A 23,402-nucleotide genomic window follows, 5' to 3' on the forward strand; every position below is an offset into this window, starting at 1 on the left:
GGAGAAAAAAAAGAAAATGACCAGTGCCAGCTTCACAGTCTTAGGAGGAAGCAAAACTATTAGACAAAAAGCTTTTCTGAATGTGATCTTTATTTTGAAACTGCACTGGAAATTATAGACCTTGCCTCTTCTATTCCGTTAGCCCCCCAAAGTTAATTGAAGCTAAATTACATAGTGCAAACTTAGACGAAGAGACTCCTAGGAAATGTTTGCTGCTCTCTATAATGTATTATTCTACATGCCAACTTTGAGAATAGCAGAACTGAATAATTAAAGTTCAGCTGGGTCATAAATAAGGTAACATGAGATATAATTAATTCCCTACAGTTTAAAACAGGCCATCTTTTCTTTGAGTTCTTGTTTCAGGTCCAATGAGAAGTAGCTAGGAACAGATGGGATGGGTGGGGGTGGAGCAATAAGGGGAATTCTCATTCTTTGTAAGTAAAAAAATTCTTTATTCTGTTTTGATTCGTGCCTGTGCCCAAAGAAAGGCCAAGAGGCAACTTCACTGAGTGACTGAAGAAGCAAAGCTTGTTAACTATCTCTCCATCGCATTCCAATATTGCTTTCTCTCTTTGTTTTTACTTCATTGTAATTATTCTTACCAGAAAGAAATTTTAATCATATCAAAGTAATTTTTCTCACCTCCCTCTTTCTAATCTCATGGTTGACTAGAAAAATGAATAAATAAGTTCCTAAGAGGCCAAACCCAGGGCCTTTTGATGATACAGAGGGAATCCAGATGTTCACCCTGCCCCCACCTCTTATAAAGGTTTTCATGGAATTTGTTGCTGGTCATAATATGCCTCCTAAAATAGAGGAAACACTTTCATATTTACAGGTTATATTAAATTAAGTTTCTATAGCAGATGAAACTTGTATTTTGCAGTGCTGGCTTGTTACCTCTCATGACTAGATTCCATATGTTCTCATAGGCGTACTGCTCAGTATGATGTCATTTAAGAATGAATTATATTTGAGACAATTAATTTCTTTGTAAGTCTATACTTTTGTGCCTCTGACTAATCATATGGACACATTGCTCTGATCTCCTGCCCTTTTAGAGGAAAATAGACACCAGGACGGTGACCAGTATAAGACAATAGGTAGTAGGATGCAGTTTCATTTGATGTGATTTAATTTAACTCTGTGGGGAAAAAAAATTTTTCTTGACAAATTTTAGATAATTATGTCTCAGAGTTGGAATAGGCTACTTTCTCCTAGCACTTTTCCAACTTTAAAACATATGTTTAAAAAATTTATTTATGAAATGTGCTTATGGCAGTGAATAAGAGCATTCATAAAACCCACATACATTTAATAATTCTCCAGCATTATGAACTGTTTCCTCGTATGACCCTGGGATTGGGGGGGGGGGGGGGGGACTGGGGATGAGCAAGTGAACCTGGCCCTGTAGCTCTAGTGTTTAAAAAACATACAGGAGGCTTTGAAGATGAAATTCTTTCCACCATCTCCAAGGTAAAGCACCAGACTCTAACTTGTAGAAATTCAAGCCCAATAAATTAAAAAAGAAGGAGGATGGGCGGAGGAGGGGGAGGAGGAGGGGGAGGAGGAGGGGGAGGAGGAGGAGGCTGCTCTAAGGAGTCCCAGAAAATAAAGAAGGTAGAATAGAGAGATAATCCCCAAAGCAGGACAGCATTAGAAGAGGAATTTGAACAGGAAAGTCAATAAAGTATATTAGTTTAGTAACTGATTTCAAGAGACAAGTCATTCTGAACCCCTGTTTTATGGATGAATGAAATTCTGAAATTTGAGATAGGTCATCATGAATTTCAGGGCAGCAACTAGCAAATAAAATCACAGCTGGGAGACTTTTTTTAGGTCTGGATTTTTTTTTTCTTTTAAGTGGGTTAATAATGGTAGCAATTATTAAGATAAAAATCTTTTAGAAATTAAGGTTGTTTTAAATTTATATGTTTGCCTGACTATAGAACTTTAATATATGGTATCCTTTTTTCAGAAAAAAAAAAAAAGAAGAAAAAATTAAAAGAATGTAAAAACTGTCCAAAGTAAAACAAAATCTCAGTCCAAGTTTTTCTGAAAATATAGGTTTTGTTTGAAGGATAAAAGGTTTTAATTATAACCTTGGATCTGCCAAGAGAGCAAACACAAGCAGACAATTGAATTTATGAGACTGACGGTGTCGTTTTACCTAAAACATAACTTCCCTCCTGTATCTATTCTCACCCTTTGAGGTAAAGGATTAAGATGCTATTCTCATGTCCTGGGATAAGGGATTAATAGTTCTCCACTGTTATTTCTCATTCTTTATAGCTCTATTACAATGCTCCATTGAGAATATAACATTACATGTAAAACTACAGGAGAACTCTCATCAAAGAATTAATGAACAAAACGAGGTAAGAAAAGAAAGCTCTGTTAACCACAGAATGTATTTATAAAGTCTTCATGTCATTTACTTAAATACTTTATATGACTAGAAATAATACAAAAGAGAGACTCGATAGAAAGTAATTTTTGTACCAGACATGTCAATCACCTGGAATATGTCCACAGCCCTTGCTGACAGTGTAGCCATGACCAGCTACTGGACCCTGAGACCCTTCCAGATGCCCACAACTGATTGGACCAGGGATGGGCACCTGACTCAAGGGTTGCCAATTCATAGATGGGCAGAAGACCATTACCTTGTCAAGTATAAAAAGTCCTATCCAAATAGGGATGGTAGGAATTATCTAGACCTATCAGATGCTTTTTGGTCAGGAATTTGACCTGCGAATATGAAAAGAATCTACTAGACAGCAACAGAAATGAAATTAGATTGATATAAAGAGAAATATTTAAAACCTCTAAGTTTAAAAGGTTTCAAAATTTGAAACCCTCTTAGAAATGACCTACTTCTATTTCCATTATTTTACAAATGAATACAATCTCATTAAGTGACTTTTCAGAGGTTGCATTGAGATAGTATAGCAAAGAATTACACACACACACACACACACACACACACACACACACACAGAAAAAAGAAAAAAGAAAAAACCTTACCCAAACATGGAGTGGCTAGAATGTGTCTCTAAAATAATCTGAAAAGTACCAGAATCACCACAAAGTAAGACCAAAAAAGGAGTACTATCCATTTAGGATTTCATTTTGCAACAAACTATACTTTAAAAAAAACAAAAAACAAAAAACAAAAACAAAAACAAAAAAACTCTGTCATATATTTAAGTGCTTGTTAAAATGTTGATATTATATATTAAGAATAATTTGGAGAAAGAAAGTAAAAAAAAAGGAGACATTCTGGATGTTTAAGAGTCCTTTGATGGGATTATATCAACTACATTCATACATTGGTGATGGGAAATCTCTGGGGCCTGACTCAAGCAGATTTCTCTTTTGGAAAGTGGACATCTGGTGACTCTAGCTTTTGGCTTGAAGCAGTTGCCAGGGGAGTTTCAACTACAATTCCACAGGCTCTTTATCGTCTCGTGTTTGTTTGTTTGTTGACACTAAGCAGGTGACATACATTTCACACTGATTATTAGTGTCATCTGCTTCTCTTTTCAGTTTCTTGTGTCCTTTGCAATGCTCGCTTGTCCCCATTTTATATATGTCACATTGAACCATAATAAAAGCCTAATATGCAAATCAACCAAATGGCGGAATGACTAGTTGCTATGACATGCACTGACCACCAGAGGGAAGATGCTTAACGCAGAAGCTGCCCCTAGCCTGCAGGCCCCAGGCCAGCCAAGGTGGGAGCCAGTGGGCGCCCCTGATCGCCCCACTGATCACCCCACTGGTTGCCCCACAGATCAGCCCTGGGTCGCTGGACAGTCCTAGGGACCCTACCCATGCACAGATTTCATGCATTGGGCCTCTAGTGTTCAAATAACATCAAACAATGATGAACATTTATTGAGACTTCTATGTATAATTCAAATATGAATGCTGGTGTATTATTAAAGAAAAAAAGTTAATTAATGACTTAGATGTTAGAAAATTAAGGGAATTTAAAAGGAAGTTTCTCCTCAAGTGTTATGGCCAATCCTTTAAAACCCAGAATATGACAGTTATAGACAACAAGACAAAGCCTGGGGTCAAAAAAAGAGTGGAGATTAAATAGAGATTTCCATTAAAAAAAAACAATTACTCATCTTTATTGATTGATCTATTACCCTCATAAAAAAGAAAAACAAAAAACAGCAAGGGGGGGGGGGGGCAATAAACCAGGCCCATGGAAATAGAAAGTGATGATACACACATTAGCTCTTCCTAGAACAGAATAAGGAAAACAACTTCTCTGAGAATTTGAAATCACAATTTTGTTTTCATTTGTGTCAGAATTCATGTTGCTTTTATGACTCTCAAAAAAAAAAGATGAAGAAAAGAGCCCTGGCTAGTTTAACTCAGTGGTTAGAGACTGAAGGGTCACAGGTATGATTCTAATCAAGGGCATAAAGCTCCGTTGCAGGCCCCATCCCCTACTCTGATAGGGGAGCATGCTAGAGATAACCAGTCAATGTGTCTCTCTCACATTGATGTTTCTCTGTCCCTCTACTCTAAAAATCAATAGAAAGGTATCTTTCGGTGAGGAATAACAAAAAAAGAAAAGGGAAAATCCTCTTTGGATATAATAAATTTTAAATCCAGGCTTTAAAAAAATTCTCCTAGATTAAATCACTAATCACAAGAAACAAATTATTAAGAGTTAGAGTCGCCGAAACCAGTTTGGCTCATTGAATAGAGCGTTAGCATGTGGACTGAAAGGTCCCAGGTTTGATTCTGGTCAAAGGCATGTGCCTTGGTTGAGGGCACATCCCCAGTGATGCGTGTGCAAGAGGCAGCTGATTGATGCTTCTCTCTCATCTATGTTTCTAACTCTCTATCCTTATCCTTTCCTCTCTGTTAAAAAAAAAATCAATAAAATATATTGAGAGAGAGAGAGAGAGAGAGAGAGAGAGAGAGAGAGAGAGAGAGAGAGAGGCATGAAAACAATAAAGCACAGAATTGGATTTACAAAAACTGAGATATTAGAGATAAAAACTACAAGCTATAAAGGTTGATCACTATCTTTAAATGAGTAAATGAAGAACTCTGATTGGTGTTCTTAGTGGCTAGAACATCAGCCAGGATACTAAAGGGTTGCAGGTTTGATTCCCTGCCAAGGGCATGTACCTGGGTTGCAGGTTTGATATCTAGCCCCAGTTGGGGCATGTGCAGGAGGTAACCGATCTATGTGTTTCTTTTCTCTCTCTCTCTCTCTCTCTCTCTCTCTCTCTCTCTCTCTCTCTCTCTCTCTCTCTCACCTCTCTTTAAAAATTAACAGCAAAAATATCCACAGGTTAGAATTAACAACAACAAAAAGAATAAATGGAGAAATTAAAAGTATAATTTAGGAATAAAAGAATGAAAAATTTAAGTAGTCATTTAAAAATTAATGAGATAAAGTTTCTAAAAATAAAATAACTCATTGGAATGGCCAAAAACAGATTTGACACAGCTAAAGATAAACAACTGAAAGACCTATCTTAACTATCCAGATAGTACAGACAGAGAAAATGAAATTGCATGAAAGAATTGTTAAAAGACACGTTAGACAAAGCTAGAAAATTCAACATACATCTAATCAAAGTTATTTGAGGAATATTAGAATGCATTAGAGGCAGCTCTCTAAAAAGAACTGAAAAAATTCCAGAACTGATGAAAGATACCAATCTATGGATTTAGGAAGCCCAACAGCCATAAATAAAAACAATTAAAGAAAAAATGTATACCTATTTTCATTAAAATGCAGAATACCAAAGACAAAGAGATTTTTTTCCCTCAAAAATATTGATTGATTGGTGTTCAGCTTATTAGAAACATTTTTTCTTACAACTCTTGTTAAACACAACAGAGATTTTTATAACTGATGGAAGGAAAAGAAAGGCATCATTAAATAATACTTAAGAACAGGAACTCTGGAGCCAAACAGCCTGTGTTCAAACAATGGCTCAGACCCTCACTAACTGGATGCTAGGCAAAAGGGTGAATGAACTCTCTGTGCTTTAAATAATTTGTAAAATTGGGATGAAAATTACAGTTCCTACCTCATACTCATAGGGTTGTTACAAGATTAAATAAATTAATACTTGTTAACTGCTTATTACGAAGTCTAGCATGTGGCAAATGCTAGATAAATATTGTTTCACAAATTCAATTAAAAAGATAAGTATTGTTTCATAAATACAATTAATAATATATAATGGAATAATATATTCAAAGTTATGAAAGAAAATAACTGTCTCGAATCGTGCACCCAGAAAATATGTCAGATAAAGATATTTTTTTTAAAATATATTTTATTGATTTTGTACAGAGAGGAAGGGAGAGCGATAGAAAGCTAGAAACATCGATGAGAGAGAGTCATCGATCAGCTGCCTCTTGCACACCTCCCACTGGGGATATGCCCGCAACCAAGGTACATGCCCTTGACCGGAATCGAACCCGGGTCCCTTCGGTCCCCAAACCGACGCTCTATCCATTAAGCCAAACCGGTCTTGGCAGATAAAGATATTTTTAACAAAACAAAGAATAAACAAATTCTGACAGTCTATGGACACTGCTAAAATCCTTCTAGAAGTTATACTTAAGGAAGAATAAATGTGATTCCAGAGGAAAGGTCTGAGATGCAGAAAACAATGCTGAACAAAGGAAATGGCACACAAGAGAGTAAATCTGAACAAATGTTGACTCTTTAAGAATATGAAAATAATTTCTTAATATAGAATAAAATACTGGATTATGATGGCATATAAATTACATATTAGATGATAGAGAATAAAGTGTTCTTTGAGAAGAGGCCAAGCATTACAGAGATAAATATGCAAGTTAAATACACAAGATAAAATTTCTAGGGAAACCTAAAGAATACCTAAGAGTACAATTACAGTGTATAACAGGAAGAGACAAGAGATTGCTATTATTGGAATAAAATTAACCCTCTACAAAACCTGAAGTAAGACCACCCCTCTCCGGGCCATCATTGCAGGGAGAAGGACACTGCCTGAACTTTCAGGTAAGACCACACTTGGTGGAACTCTGGGCCTCCATCAGCATGAGTCTGGCAAGAACTGCCCCCTCCTTACCCTCAACACTTGCAGCTTCTGTAGCAATCACAGCTTCTCTGCCTTTGGATCACTGGGCTTAATTGTATTTAGCCTTTCATCTCTGTTCCTGTCAATAACCACAAAAAGCAAGAATTCAAAAGTCAACCCTTATCCACTAGATTTTGATTTTCATATTACTTTGTATATGTTGCCTTTTCCCATTGCTTCCAGTTTTCTAAAGCTCCTGCCTCTTAGCTGAACATTGCCCTGACATTCTTGCTTTAATTAAAACCTGGCTGTTCTATGGTGATCTTGCTTCTCTTTCAGCTCTCTCAAAGGGAGGATGTTTGCTTTCCCAAACTCCTCACATCACTGAAGCTGGAGGGTGGATAGGTGACTTTCTGGGTCATCACTGATACTTCTTGACTATTTTTCCCCCTCATTGATAGATGCCTGCTATCTTTGAACAGCAGGTCATCAGATTAAACTGTTTACTACTTGAACAAATGCAGTTTATCTACCCCCCCCCCCCCTCTCCCAGGGACATATCTCTTCATTCCTTGAAAATTTTAGCTCCTGGCTCACTGTCTACAAGTTGCTACAAATGTAAAGCCCAAACCTCAATGGCTTCCCCCCCCCCCCCCCCCCCGTGTTCATTTGGAGATAGTGGGGAAGAGGGAGGCTCTACTCCATGTGGTCATTCAAATGGAGGCTCTGCCATTTTTACTTCCAAGGTTATCCTGGATGGCAAAGTCCTAGTGGCATATGGAAAAGAGAGAGAATAGGATCATGAAACATCTTTTTTTTTGAGACAGGGTAGAGAGGCTTGGAAAGGTAGGTGAGAGTGCCTATGAGAAAGAAAATGAGTTAGTGAATAGCCAATCTTTGCCTTAGTCTCTTCTTCTGGCACCAACTATTTATTCTGTTCCTCCTCCCACCTATTCATTCCCTGGAAGTATATTATCTAAAGTCCCATTCGTTTACTGCACCCATTACAAAGGGTAGGATCTCTAGGTGCTGTACTGCATAGCACTGTTTACCAGGCATAAACATAGCTCCTGAGACCTATAAACTGAAGACAGATTTATGGCCCCTACCCTTCCAATCCATCCCCTAACACATTCACTGACACCACACACACACACAATGCACAATGGTGGAGCAGGGACAGGACTACTATAATTCAAGTTTCTACTTAGAGGAGGGGTTTGGAGGCTGGGTGAGAAGGGTAAAGGGATTAAGCAAAGAAAAAGAAAAAAGACTTATGGACACAATAGTACAGTGATTGCCAGAGGGATGCTGGGTGGGGTAAGGTAGAAGAAGGTAAAGAGGGATAAAAAAAAAGATAATTTTTTTACTTGGAAAGAAAAATGTATAGCAATGATGACAGCCCAAGGGGTAAGCATTGTCAACACTCCTATTCTGGGTGAATAGAGTTCCTTAATTAGACCTGCTTCTGCTCTATGGCAAGAATACTTTGGTTCGTAGTTCTTTGTGTCCTCCAGCATCACTTTCTGGGAGGTTTGTCCCTACCTATTATCTTCCATGGCCACATCTGCAGTGGATTTGGGGGAGTATGATTTCTGGGGCTGTAAAGCTTTTGTAACCCACTCCATTCTGGCTCAAATTTGGGATGTCTGAGATTGTCTTGTGGCCTAACCATTTAAAGCCCTTTTCAGTTGAGGGTTGTCATTTCTTTGTCAATACAATTCCCTTGAAAATTAAATCAGCTTTGGACTGCTTTTATTAGTTTTATGCATCAGCAAACATACTCATATCCTTTCCTGGACACAATACTCAAGCCTGATGTCTTTGCTTCCTTGCCTCCAAGCCTCTCAACAGAAGGGCATCAACCTTGGAGCCATTAGTGTTAGGGGGAAGGGCACACTTTAATCCGATCATTACCACAGGACTGAGTCCTAATAGGCCTTTGCCGTTCAAGAACTTTTTGCTCTTATTTCTTATGTTTGGAGATGGTCACAGTGAACTTTGCAAATATATTCTTGGAAATAGAGTTTGGGAGTCAAACATATATCTAAAATTTTGTCAGAGATGGCAAAAATTATCCTGTATAGAAATAGTACCATTTTATTTCCCACCAGTATGAACTTTCGGATTTTTGCCAAGTTGATAAGTAAGAAATGGCACTTCGGTGTATAGTTTTACTTTACATTTCTATTAATATGAATGGAATTACCATCATTTTATGTGTTGAGGGGACCTTCTTCTTCCCACCCTCCCATCCCCGTGAACTCTCTGTTCATATCTTTTCCTCAAGATTTGTGTTATCTTCTCAATTTATAGTGGCTCTTTATATTATATAGAACTATTTACCTTTGTCTATGATAATTGTTGCAAATACTTTCTCAGTTTATTATTTGTCTTAGACTTTTCATATGGCATTTTTCCTCATATTCTTGACATGTTTAAGTTTTTAATTTTATGTATTCTTGTTTATCAGTCTTTTCTCTTATGATTTATAGATTTTATTTTTAGGAAGGCCTTCTCTAGTTGAAGGTAATAAGAAAATTCACCTTTATTTTCACATATCTTATATGGTTTTTATATTTTTATAATTACAATTATAAAAATTATAGTTTATAATTTTATATCTTTATTATTATTTTTTTTTTTTTTAGTTTTTCGTGGAGTATGTAGTTGTAGTGAGTAATCAGTACCAATTTATCTTTCTCCAAATGACCATCCAGTTGTTCTAATATCAGTTAAAAAGTGAATCGGCAGCCTATCAATAGGTAAAGCCATATTCTTATTTCCCATATGTATTTGAGTTTATTTTGAAAATTTGTATTCTGTTCCGTTGGTCTACCTGGTTACTCATGTGCAATACAATATTGTTATGATTAATTGATATTTTATAATATGTGTTAGTATCTAGTTGGGCTAGTCCCCTGTTGTTCTTTTGCAGAATTTTCCTGGATTCTATTGTTTATTGCGTAAACTTTAGAATACACATTTTGATTTGTATAATGAGTCCTGTTTTATTGTAAGATATTTGAACTAAAAAGATCAGACTGAATAGTCACATCTTAGTTCTTGAAGTTCCTGCTTAAAAATAGAGACTTTTCTGGTTCAAATCCAAAAATAATAATCATGTACAACTGGTCTTTACTTAAGGCACTGCATATTTCTGATACCTATGATTCCAGGTTTTTCAATTTATAGACTTAAAAGCTTTCTGGAAGCTTTGCCTGTGGTGGTCACTTGTAGGCAGGTTCACTTGGCAAGGTCACTTTGTTAGCCTTCCCTCACCAAACTCTGTGCAGTTGCAAGTTTTAAGTTTTTTAAAACAAAACTATTTTTCTCCTAAAATGATTAAAAATACTCTAGGGAAGAACCACTGGTTTTGAGGTCTGTATATAATTGTGTAATTTCTGGCTCAAATAATTTCTCGTTTGCCTGGAATTTTAACAATAGTCTTGAGGTTTTACACATTGAACAGACTTTGAGCTCTTCAGCTGAGGAGTCCTTGGTGACTGATTTGAATATTCCTGAGAGAGCTACACCTGTGAAAGTGATTGAAAATATATTTGTCTCTATACTAAAGACTCCATTCTAAAATTTAAATTCCATTTCATAGAGAAGGTACTTTAAAATATATAAAAACTTTACTAATGTACAGAAATAATGCCATATGAAAAGAAAAAAAGTCCAGTGATACCTGTGGTAAAGCTCTCATAATAACTATACACACCCACACTGCACATATATATTTTTTGTGATTACTAGCTACACTATTAAATAGGGTAGCTTAATAGACATTATGTGCAATGTGGGTGAATTTATTATAACAATTCTAGTATACATTTCCTGACATATGTAGTATCCTATGCACTGTGGTGAATATTGGTCTCCTTTTAATACTGTATTTTTTAAAGGAAAGGAAAAAATGCAGAAATTTGAAAAAGTGATTAATGTCTAGTTATGTTTATGTGTTACAGGTTTATGGAACTTTCAGTACTTACTTATGTATTATGTCAGATTTTACACCATTATTTGCAATTTATTTATTCAGCACATTTCTTGAATTTTCTCTATGATAGGCAATGAGGCAGGCATTGGGGATACAAAGATGAAGATAATTCCCATTATCAATGAACTAAGAACCAAAGTGTTGTGGGGGCTCAGACATATAAGAAATAATTATAAAAGATAGCAATGAGAACTTTGCAAGCACTTTCTTTTAATATTTATGACAACCTAATGATTTAAATACTATCATCACCTCTGTGTTATAGATAAGGACTATGGTGGACAGAAAATTGACCTAATATGGAGATGTGTTCAAAGCATTAGGAGAGTGCACAGTAGTGGGAAGTTTGGAGAAGTGGGGTGTGGTGGTCAGGTGAATCTTTGTGGGGAAAAATTGTGTGGGGCAATATGATGGGCTCTGTGCTAGGTAAGGTGGTAGACAGAAGGCAATCAATAAAGAAATACATAGATGGTAAAACATCACATATTGATGAATTGGATATAGTTGAGTCAAGAGAAGTCAGATTCTACTATCTTGTTCCTTTCTTAGATAATTGGTAGGATGAAGTGATTACTAGAGATTGTAGAAGGTTAAAAGTTTGGGGGATAGTTTGTTTACTTGAATTATAATTTTAGATTTTTCTGATTTATTATTTACTAGAGGCCCAGAGCACGAATTCATGCACAGGTGGTGTCCTTCTGCGTGGCCAGCGATTGAAGTCTATGGGGGGCCAGCCAGCGGTGGGGAGGGACAGGGGGAGGACCAGAAGAGGTCGGTCGGATGGAGGGAGGGACCGTGGGAGATTGGCTGGCAGGGGGGGAGGTGCCGCGGGAGGCTGGTAGGCCACAGGGGGAGGGGCCATGTGAGGTTGGCCACCCAGTCTCCCTCCCACTGGTTGGCAATTGAGCTCCAGAGGTTTCCTTAAACCAGCAGTGTCCAACCTTTCGGATCTCATGGACCACCAATGGTACGCAACCACCAGTTAAAAAAGACAGAGTCTCTGCCCTTCTGGAATCTACTATTGAAAAGGAGAGATGATATGAATAATCACACAAATGGAAATGTAAGGGCAAACTGGAATTAATATGAAGGAGGAAAAAACCAGGAAGGTATGAAGTACTATAAGGGTTTCTGATGCAATCTGGGAGGTGGTTAAAAAGTGCTTTCCTGAGGTAAAGTGATATTTGAATTGAGATCTGACAAATGAGGAAGAGTTAATATGATAAGAGGCAAAGGTGAACAGTGTTCCCAGTCTGTTTGGGAGGTCAGAGCAGAGAGGAAGAAAGAGCAAGTCAGTAGGCCAGAGTGGTTACAGCAGTATAATGAAGGAGAGGGTGAGACACAAGAATGGAGGCCAGAATGGGATGGTGTGAGGCCGTGAGAGGAATTTCACTGTATTATAATATTAGTAGGCTATACCGACAGTAGGATAATATTTTTGTTGCTGTTTTATGGCAAAAAGTTCATTCTGGTTAAAATGTGGACAAAAATTGGAAGGCGGTGGATGGTGAGACCAGTGAGGAAGTTGGGGCAGTCCTTCAGGAAAGCAAGAATGGTAACTAAGCAGAGTAGGCTGTAGAGATGGAGAAAAATAGATGAATTAAGAGGATATTTAAAAACAAACAAACAAACAAACAAACAAAAAAACAAACAAACAAACAAACAAAACAAAGCAACCAGTAATTGCATGGAAATGGTATTTTAGATATTTTATTATAAAAATTCTGGTTTATTGCCTAAAATTTGTTGAATAACACTAATAGAACTGAAAATATGCTCCATTATCTTAGCATTCTGTCCAATCAGGTTGTTCACTTTCCTCTTGATGTTCATACATTATTTCTGTGTAGTGTATCTTAGATATTTTCTAGACTTCTACCTGTCTTCAATAAAAAATGATTTCTCTGAGTAACATAAAACTACAGTTCTTTAAAATTAATTGAAAACTCTACAGTAGTTTTCTTAGTATAAAGCAGAAATAATTTAAAGCTCAGGAAGGGGATTTTGGAGTTAGTGTGGAAGTATCTTGGAGTTGTGTTCCAGATGAAAACACAAGATTAGAAAGCCCAAGTGCCTGAGGACACTTCTTTCTCAGTTCCCTTTCTGTCACCCCCTCCCCCCCAACCTTATCTCTCAACTGGGCAACTATATAGACAATTCCTCCAATTTTCCAGAATTTCTAGTGCTTTTCCTGCAGTTCTTCAGAATTCCCAAGTAAAAAAGTATCCTACTATCCCTTACCAAGACCTCAGATACACATCTTTTGAACAACCATCTTTTAAAATTTACTTGCCTAAACATTGATTTTATAAACTCTGCCTCTTCCTACTAGTGAACCTATTCTTCTGATTGCTTGTATTTGACCAATTTCATTAAGTCTTTCTTATTTGTGTATTATATGTTGGGGCCCAAGAATTAAATCATTCATGGGGAAAAAATTTAAGGATAATTGCGAAACATCTCTTAAAAGATAGTAGAGCTTCTATGTGGTTGGAATGATTAGGTTCCACTACACATAGTATTAAACAAATAAAAGTGAATCACAAAGTTTCAGCAAGGATTATGGATGTGGACATAGAATAAAGAAAATAATGGAATTAAAGACAGAATATGAAATATGACAATATTCTTCCCAATAGTTTTTGGCTTTTAGGGTTTCATCAGATTAAAATTCTACAGCATAGAAAGCAGAAGGGATGTATATCTGCTTTACTTTTAAGAAAATGAAAAAATTTAACAATACTTTTCTATTTTCTTGACAGCAGAAAATTAAATATAAATAGATATTATGTACACACATAGGTGATGATTAAAATGTCTCAGTGCTTCAAGCCAAACCTACTTTTAATTAATATGAAATTGGAAGACTTTATATTAACAGTGGCAATGGTCTTAGAACAGCAGATTAAAATGGAAAGAAAAGTATAAAGTTAAATGTAGTGCCTTTGCAGCCCTCTCTTCCCAGACGGGTGAAGTGCAAAAAGTTTGGGAGGCAGGGCAAGCAGTTCATGAGAAAGATGTGTTCTTAGCTATAGTTGTGGCATTGAAGGAGAAGAGCAAACCATAAGACACTGAAGCTGTCATCTCACTTGACTATAATCAGATCATAAGCAGCTTAATGCCTTCTGTTTGTTGGGAGAGGAAAGGCATTTTCAATGGGTACTATTTTAAATTATATTCTGAAAGTCCCATTGGGGATTAGCTGTCATTCAGAAAGCATCTTACAATTTAATGTATATAATTATAATTACACTCTCTTTTTAAGGGTTTCAGCTTCAACCACCCAGTGGACCATTCTCTTCCTGGCAAGGCATTCTAATTTGGATAAAGAGAGATATCTATTTGTTCCTGACAGGTTTCTTAGAAGCAAAGGCATCAATAGAAGATTCAACTGGCCCAATAAGAAGGTCATGATCCAGAGTAGGATAGACACCCCAGACACCAGTAATTTGTTAATTTTCAGTAAAAAAAATAAATAAATAAATAAATTTTCTAGTTTTTTTAAATAATAGAATATCCATATCTATATAAAAGCCTAAGCAATGAGACAAATGATAGCTATGATGCGCACTGACCACAAGGGGGCAGACGCTCAATGCAGGAGCTGCCCCCTGATGGTCAGTGTGCTCCCACAGCAGAAGCACCGCTCAGCTGACAGACAGGCTCCAGATGCCCGGCTCATGGCTGGCAAACTCAGCTGTGGTGGCGCAAACCTCTCCCATGTACACTCTCCCTACACACCCGAGTGGTGGCAGGGACAGGCACAGCGGGGCCAGGATGAGTGGTAGCAGTGCAGTCCCCAGCCTGGGCTCCAGCTCCTCCCTGGCCACCTGCCACTTCATGCACTACTTCATGCTGTGCAGGATTGAGGTGGACAGCCGGCTGGAGCGTGACAAGCTAGTGGGTAAGGCTGGGCTGCAGAGGTGCGAAGGTCCAGTGATCCCTGCATGCCAGGCAAAGGGACCCCACCAGTGCACAAATCCATGCACTGGGCCTCTAGTTTATATATTATATATGAAACCCTAAGTGACTGTTCAACTGTTTGACCAGTTGACCATTTGACTGGTTGCTATGACACACACTTACCATCAGGGGGAAGATGCTCAATGCAGGAGCATGAGGTGGTCAGTGCGCTCCCACAGAGGGAACGCCACTCAGCAAGCTTACCAGGAGGTGGTCGTGGCAGGCGCAGAGGGGCCAGGATGAGCAGGAGCAGTGCAGCACCTGGCCTGGGCTCGGGTTCCTCCCCAGCTACCTGCTGCTTCGGGCACTACTACATCCCCCAGGAGATGTTGGACTGGATTGGGCCAAAACTGGCAGTCGGACATTTCCTGAGGGGTCCCGGATTGCGAGAGCGCAGACCAGGCTGAGGGACCCCACTGATGCATGAATCCCATGCATCAGGCCCCTAGTCTATAATATCTATAATAATAAAAACATAATATGCTAATTAGACCGGACAGCTGAACGTCCTTCTGGACAAAGCCCTGGTGGCTACGAGGGCTGAGGGTGGGGTGGCAGTGGCAGGTGATGGGGGCGGCACACACCTTCCCCTGATTGGTCTGGTCGCCTCCCACAAAGGGAGGCCTAAGCTGCAGTAAAACATCCCCTGAGGGTTCCCAGACTGTGAGAGGGTACATGCGGGCTGAGGGGAACCTCCCCCCCCCATCCCCTTATCCCAAATATAAGAATTTTGTGCACTGAGCCTTTAGTATTTACATAAAAGTAAAGAAACTTTTATTTAAGTAACTCTCAACCCAAGTGCCTTACAATGAGGAGTAGTTTTGTGGGGGTAAGAGTAAGCCTGCAGAATGGACTTCCTCCCTGCCATTTGTTTGCAGAAGTAGAGAATGCAAAGATATGAAGTAGTAATTAACTTGAGATTTAGGAAGAGAAGGAACCTATTATTGAAGCAGCAACAATGTGTAGTAGACATGTTTAACAATAATTTTACATACACACAAACACACATCTTGGTTGGATAAACTTTGAAAACTTCTATTGCCTAAGCCTTGCTTCAGCTGGCCTTCTGCCCCATGGGCCATGCCTTCACTATGGTAAGAATGTTGACGGGTTTCTATATAGATGAGATAACATTTGGGATAGACTTTGTTCTAAAGCTGTCCTCCAGATGTCTAATTTCTAAACCTGCACTAACTTGTTTTTATGGTTTAAAGTATGTTACAATGGTTTAATTTTATATTCTAATATTTTGAAAGAAAATGTTTATAAAATTTTAGTCCATTCTAATCTGAAAAGTATAAAACAATTCACAATATAAGAGCAAAGCTACTATATCAGTGTTAGGAAGAATATTTTTAACATATATCAACATTAATGTGTATATTTTGATAATTCTCTAAAGCTAAAAAGGAAATCTTTTAATGGGGTGATATTCTTTTATCCATAAGAAATTCACTATAGGTATATAGATTTAATTGATTAATCATATTTTATTAAATCATATTCAAATCATATCATTCAAATTCTTATTTTTTCCCTACCAAAAAGACTCTTTTAGAGCACATTCCATATCTAATTTATTTTTATGCCTCTGACAACTTTAAATATAGTAAATTATCAAATAATATTAGCTGAATAAATTTATTCTAACACTGATACCTGTTTCCTTTTACGTGTTTTTGAATGGATAACAGGAACATTCTGTGGGCCTTAAAATATCCTAGAGGAAATGACAAACTAGGAAATCCTTAGGAAATTTTCATCAACATTTTTCTTTTTAAAATTTTGTACTCAGGTGGACTTCATAAAGTTTTCTACTTTCTCTTTAATTTATATTCACTCCAAATTCTTTCCCATTTGACAAATAGATTTAATTTGATAAATAAATGTAAGCTTTTACAAAGCAGCCTTTAACTTTATATATTACAAAAACATATTAAAATCCATCTACATTTAGGTTGGCAATGTATCTTCTTGATCTCTATCCTAAAGAAAACATACCCAGTCAAACGTGTGATTTACTTTCATAATTTTGTCCCGAATCCAGCTGTTTTTCATTAGTACACATATTTTCCAGATCCTAGGGTAAATTTTCAAATAGAATTTTAAAAAATAAATTGGTCTTTTTTCTTGTGTGTGTGTGTGTGTGTGTGTGTGTGTGTGTGTGTGTTTTTAATACTAAACCTGATTTTCAGATGTTTCTGCAAAGCTGATTATCTTTCATCAATTTGCTTATCTAAATGAAGTTTTGAAACTGTTTGAGGATTAATTTGCCATCAAATCAATACCAATAATGTAGGTGTTATTCTTATTTGAGATATCATGCTATAGTGAACAGAGCTGGGCTTATATATGTGTAGTATAAGAACTAATTACAGGGCGACATGTCAAGGACAGGCAGGCTTTATGGAGCTTTGTCCAGTCACTTTCTGGACAAAAAACAGGTGAATTTACCCTTTATCTTAAACTTTGCCCCTATCAAAAGGCAAATACTTCCGTGAGGATGATGCTTTAAATTCTCAGCCATTTTCATTTTGATGTAATAAAGGAAAACGAGTTTCTCTAAATCTACTGAAAGAAGAGAACAAAAAGACTGAATGACTAAAAAGGGTAAGGGGGAGCATGAAAAGCTAAAAAGGACTTAACAAGAAAATCCTATGGCCAAGAATAAATGTCAAAGACTGCCTCTTGTATTAGTTATAGTTATCGAGATCCAACCACCATGTCTATAACAGTTACCACATTCTACAGTCAATTAACAACTTAAGAGTAACCTTTCTAGGAGTAACATAGAAGATGCCTGTTATTTAAAATTCTAGATTTCAGTGACTACCAAACCAAGGAGAATAAATGAAAGTCATGGTTGAGTAACTACACAGAAGTTGGGAGCAGGGTCCTGGTGTATATTAATTGTGTGAAATGTAAAATGGTTCTAAGGAACAACTATAGAGTAATGGAAAGGGCTATGATGAATATAATTCTGTTGGGATGAAGCTCAGGTATTGCAGGAACAAATGCCAATATTTTTTCTATACAGGGATTAATTACACGGTCAACAGCTGGAATTTACAAGGAGGCGTATTAAATAAAATAGCAGGCAAGCTTGAACTGCATTCCCACAAAAGCCATAAAATGGGAATACCAAGAGAACTGGCAAATGTAATCTTTCACCTATTTTTTTTAGGCACAGCTTTCATATACAAGTTAGGGAGATGGAAATTTGTGAGTACCAAACTGTGTGCCACATTGTAAAGATTCAATATGAACAATTTTATGCAGCTATTAAAAACAATTGTGCCTTAGAGTGGGAATATCTTAAGTGCACTAGATTTCGAGTAGGGACAATATATATTTTGCTACCATTGTCCTTTCCATTCCCAAAGGTAATTATTTCGCTTATTATTAATTACATGAGCTCATCTTCAACATGCTGCCTCCAGAATCACTGGAGAGCCAATCAGTTCTGAAACTCAGCAAGTTTCTGAAAATGCAGTGTGGACTCTTCAATAGTGGAGGTCAAAGTACAGAATGATTTACAGTAAACTTTAGCTGCATAACCTAATTTAACACAATTTTAAAATCTGACAGAGGCTACCTGCTACATTTAGAATTAACTCCAAACTCTTTACTATTGCCAACAAATTCTTGCATGCTACACTCCTGCTTCTCTTCCCAACCTCCTTTCTAATCCCCTCTCCTCTCTCACTACAGGGAGACACATTGGCCTCCTGCCAGTTCTTCAAAAGGTTCCTTCCAGCCTCATGGAATGTGGTTGCCTCGCCCTGGAATGCTGTTCCCCTGCCTTTGGTATGTCTGTCTTTTTCATCCTTTGGGTCTCAGCTTACTTCCCTCTTCAAAGAGGTCTTCTCTGACCACTCGTTCTAAATTAGGTCTCCTAATTTTATCAGACTTCTATCTTGATTGCCTTCTTAGAATATATCACAAATAATAATTATGTGCTTACTTCTAAAATATCTCCCACTCCAACTACAATGAAGGTTTAAAGTAGGCATATGCCATCAGTGCCCAGTGTAGGGTCCAGACATTGTACAGTGCTTCTTAAAACGGGGCCATAAAATCTGGGCTGTGAGATATCATGAACATTTAAAAAATTCAATAGAAATGAAAATATCAGGGTGTATTGCCCAGAGTGAGATAAGTATGTTCTAATCAACATATTGTTTTCGAAGTTGGAGTATATATGTTTGTATGTTGGATCCTGGTGTAAAATATGGTCCTCAGGGGGAAAATGTTCAATAAATATTTATTGAATTAATAACTTTTCCAATGGAAATAAATGCATGTCTACAAATCTTCCCATACTTAAGACTATTCAGAGTAGGAAGATGCTGATGTATCTTTTCAAAGGTACTAGAAAGTCTCCTTTCCTTGAGAAAAGAAAGCTTGTGCTGTTGGCCAGCTGAAATTGCTTAAAGATTCATTGTCTTGCCTTACTGTATTGTTTTTATTTTAAGTGTAGAAGTTCCTGTGACATGTATCACTGAAAGACTTATTATGTTAATATTCTGTAAGATTCTTTCCCTAAAAGAAAAAAAAATATTGAGAGGAGAGCATGAAGCCTTCAGGGAAAATGGTAACATTTGAATTTATTGTCGACAGGATTAAAGAATCTAGGAAAAAACACGTTGCATTAGCTCACTCTAAATATTTATCTACTTCACAATTTGCAAAAGGGTGCTAATGCTTCATGCATGGTCAAACAAAAAGTGTAGTGGTGGATAGGAAAACAAAGTGTGTTTTTAGTTAGTTATATGAAATGATCTACAGTGGTCCTATTGAGCTATATCTAGTTAGGTGACTTGCTTTTAGCTCCCATGTAGAAAATGCATTCCATATATTATAATGATATTAAAATATATTTGAGCCCTCACTGGTTTGGCTCAGTGGATAGAACATTGGCCCTCAGACTAAAGGGTCCCAGGTTTCAATCCAGTCAAGAGCATGTACTTATATGTTGTTTGCAGCCTGAATCCTTGGTTCTGCTTGGGGCTCATATGGGAGTGTTGTCTCTCTCTCTCACATTGATGTTTCTCTCTCTCTATGTCTCCCACTCCCTGAAACTCACTCTAAAAAACAAAACAAAACAAAACCAATGGAAATCCTTGGGTGAGTATTCACAACAACAAAATATTTGAAAATTTTAGTTGAGCATCCACTTTTGAAATAAAGTTCAGCATTGTAACTTGCTTTGAAGACAAGAATTCTTTTTACCTAGCATAGTTAAACTTAAAATATTTTCAAAATTCCTTATAGGTCAGAAAAAAAAAACCCACAAAATAACAAACATAATAATTAAAAGTATTGTTGCCAAATTGGGAGTTCAATATAATTCCATTTTCCTTTGGAGTTCTGCTTCCTGGGAGGAAAATCTTTATTCACATTCCACCCAAGTGACCATCATCCAACCCACTTTCCTTTTAAAGGAAAACATTTACTTTTGTGACTTGGTCATAATGAAATACAAAGGACCTCTTTGTATGTGAAAATGAACCTGGGTGTGAGCCTTTTAAAGAAAAATTAAAGAAGGATGTGTATGTGGGGGGTGAAATTCCCAAGCCTTGCTTGGCTGTTCCTGCCTACCTCCTACTTAGAACCAGGCTGCCCTATATGGCAAGGCCCAGATGTTGTGTGTTGGGGAGCACAACAGCACCTTCAATGGCTTCACAGATGAAATGTTTAAACAGTGCCAGGCTAAGGGCACTCGCACTACTAAATTGGAGTGCCTGGTTCAGAGCAAATCTCAGCCAGGCAGCATCTGACAGATGCCTTCTACAAGACTGACTTGTGTCTTCCTGGGATTTTTGCATCCGATTTAGATTCCCCAGCAGAACAAGAGATTATAGTTAACATAAAGCAGATGGGGACAGCCTAGTTGAGGTAAGCTGTTATGTGAGCTGGAAGAAATCTGAGTGGGGTTGGTGTATTTACAATTTAGTACTTTAGGAGAACAAAACAAACACTGTAAAAAGAAATATCAAAAGAAACAGCACCTTCGAGGCAATTTCTGGAGTTGGCTAGGAGATTCTGGGAAGCTTAGTTCCTCGCTATTCCTCCACTCTTCACCCTCTCCAACACTCTTCCAATCTTCTGCTTTCTCTGTCATCCTGTTATTCCCAGGCCCTGGACTTTTCTCCTCAGCCTATAGACTCATGGTCTAGCTGCTAGACCTGGCATATCCTGAAATCAACCTTTGTCTTCCCCTACTTTCCTCTAGTTTATGCTATTTTCCTTCCTTCCACTGGAAAATGTCTAAAGTAAGTGAATTTTACCACTGCCCCATTTGTTCTAAAGCCACTATGGCCCCACCATGGTACCAAGAAATTCAACAAATAACCTTTATGCTTAAAATTCAGTGATCTTTTCCCAGTCTTATACCTCTTGTCCTCTCTGAGGCATTTAATACCATCTCACTCCACTTTTTGAAAATCAGTCCTCTCATGCTCATTTTATTTTTTTCTGTCTCTCTTTTTAATACTCTAATCAGTTACCTCCTCTCTAGTTAGCTCCTAATTATCTGTGTCTTTTGTTACATTCTTTTTTCTAACATTCAGCTACACTTCTCCCCCCCTTGCCCTTCCTTCTGTCTTGAAATTCCATTCTCACTATATCAGCCATAGTAACTCTTTGAAAATCTTTAATCATATGATGTCACCTCTCCACTCAAAACCTTGAATGGCTTCCTGTCCCAGGCAATCAAAGCTAAATTCCTTACTGTTCTTACAATCTCCTGTTGTTTTGTGGGGGTTTTTTTTAGCTAAGGCCCCTGACTCTGTACCTTGCTCATTCTTACCATACTCTCTCCTTCAAGGCCTGCCTCAGGGAATCGGCACTTGCTGTTTCCTCTCCCTGGGATATTATGAAGGTGGCTTGTTACCCTGGCTACAAATTTAAACAGATCCCTATAACTGCTGTCATTTTCTGCTTTATTTTCCCCAAAGGACTTATAATTATCTAACATATTATATTATCTATCTATCTATATATCTATCTATCTATCTATCTATCTACCTACCTATCTACCTATCACCTTCTTGCCCAACCAGAATATAAGCTACATGAGGATAGAGATGTTTGAATGCTTATATCCCCAGTGCCTATTACAGTGTCTGGCATAAAGGAGATGTGCAATAAGTATTTGTTGAATGAATGAAATTTCAAATATCTTTAATGTTGAAAATAAATGATCACATAAGTATGGATTTATTTCCTGACTGTGCTGCATAATTGATCTTTGTCTATCTTTATGCTAATTCCATACCATCTTGCCATAAATCTGTATAGAAAGACTTGAAATTAGGTACTGTAAGTCCTTCAACTTTTTCCTTTATTTTCAAGATTGTTTTGGCTTTTCTAAATATTTTTGCCTTTTAACATATACTATATAATCAGCTTATTAAATTCCTTTAAAAAGTCATCTAGGATTTTGATTGATATTGCATTGTTATAAACATATATTAATAGCTATATAGATATCATTGCACATCTACTGAAATGGTTAAAATTTAAAAGACTGACAATATGAATATTGAAACAAACAACTAAGTGTTGATAAAGCTATGGGGAAATGAAGCTCTTACATATTGCTTGAGGAATGTAAAATTGTACAGCCAGTTTTAAAATCAGTAGAACAGTGTATTATGAAGTTATACATATACTTACCATATGGCCCAGTAATCTCACTCCTAGATATTTACCCAAGAGAAATGAAAACATATTTCACATACAGGATTGAAAGTGTTTATGAGAGCATTATTCATAATGGCCCCAAACTTGGAAACAACCCCAATGTCTATCAAAAGATGAACAAATAACTGAATTAAGTAATACTATACATTTTAATAATATTTGTAAAAAAAATCAGTGGTAATAGGAGCAAAATATTAATATATTCAGCAGCATGAATGAATCTGAAAAAGAGTATGCTAAGTAAAAGGAGCTAGACACAAGAAACCACATATTGTACGATTCAATATATGGAATGTCCACAAAAGACAAATCTATAGGGACAGAAAGTAGATTAGTGGTTGCTTGGGGTAAAAAATGCAATGAGATGAATAGTAAATAGGCATGAAGAATCTTACTGAGGTGATGAAAATATACTACAACTGATTTATGGTGATGGTTGCTCAATTTGGTAAACATTAAAATTTATTGAATTGTACATTTAAATGGGTGAATTTTATCATTTGTAAAATATGCCACAATAAAGTTGTAAAATTCATTATGATAAATTAATAACAAACACAATATAACTATATACTACATGATTACACTTATATGGAATTCTAGAAAAAGCTGAACTATAGTTATACAAGGCATATCAGTGGATGCCGGGGGATGGGTGTCAGGGA

The sequence above is a fragment of the Pipistrellus hanaki genome, assembly GCF_964339955.1.
Source record: "Pipistrellus hanaki genome assembly, chromosome: 4".
In the NCBI taxonomy this organism is placed as follows: domain Eukaryota; kingdom Metazoa; phylum Chordata; class Mammalia; order Chiroptera; family Vespertilionidae; genus Pipistrellus; species Pipistrellus hanaki.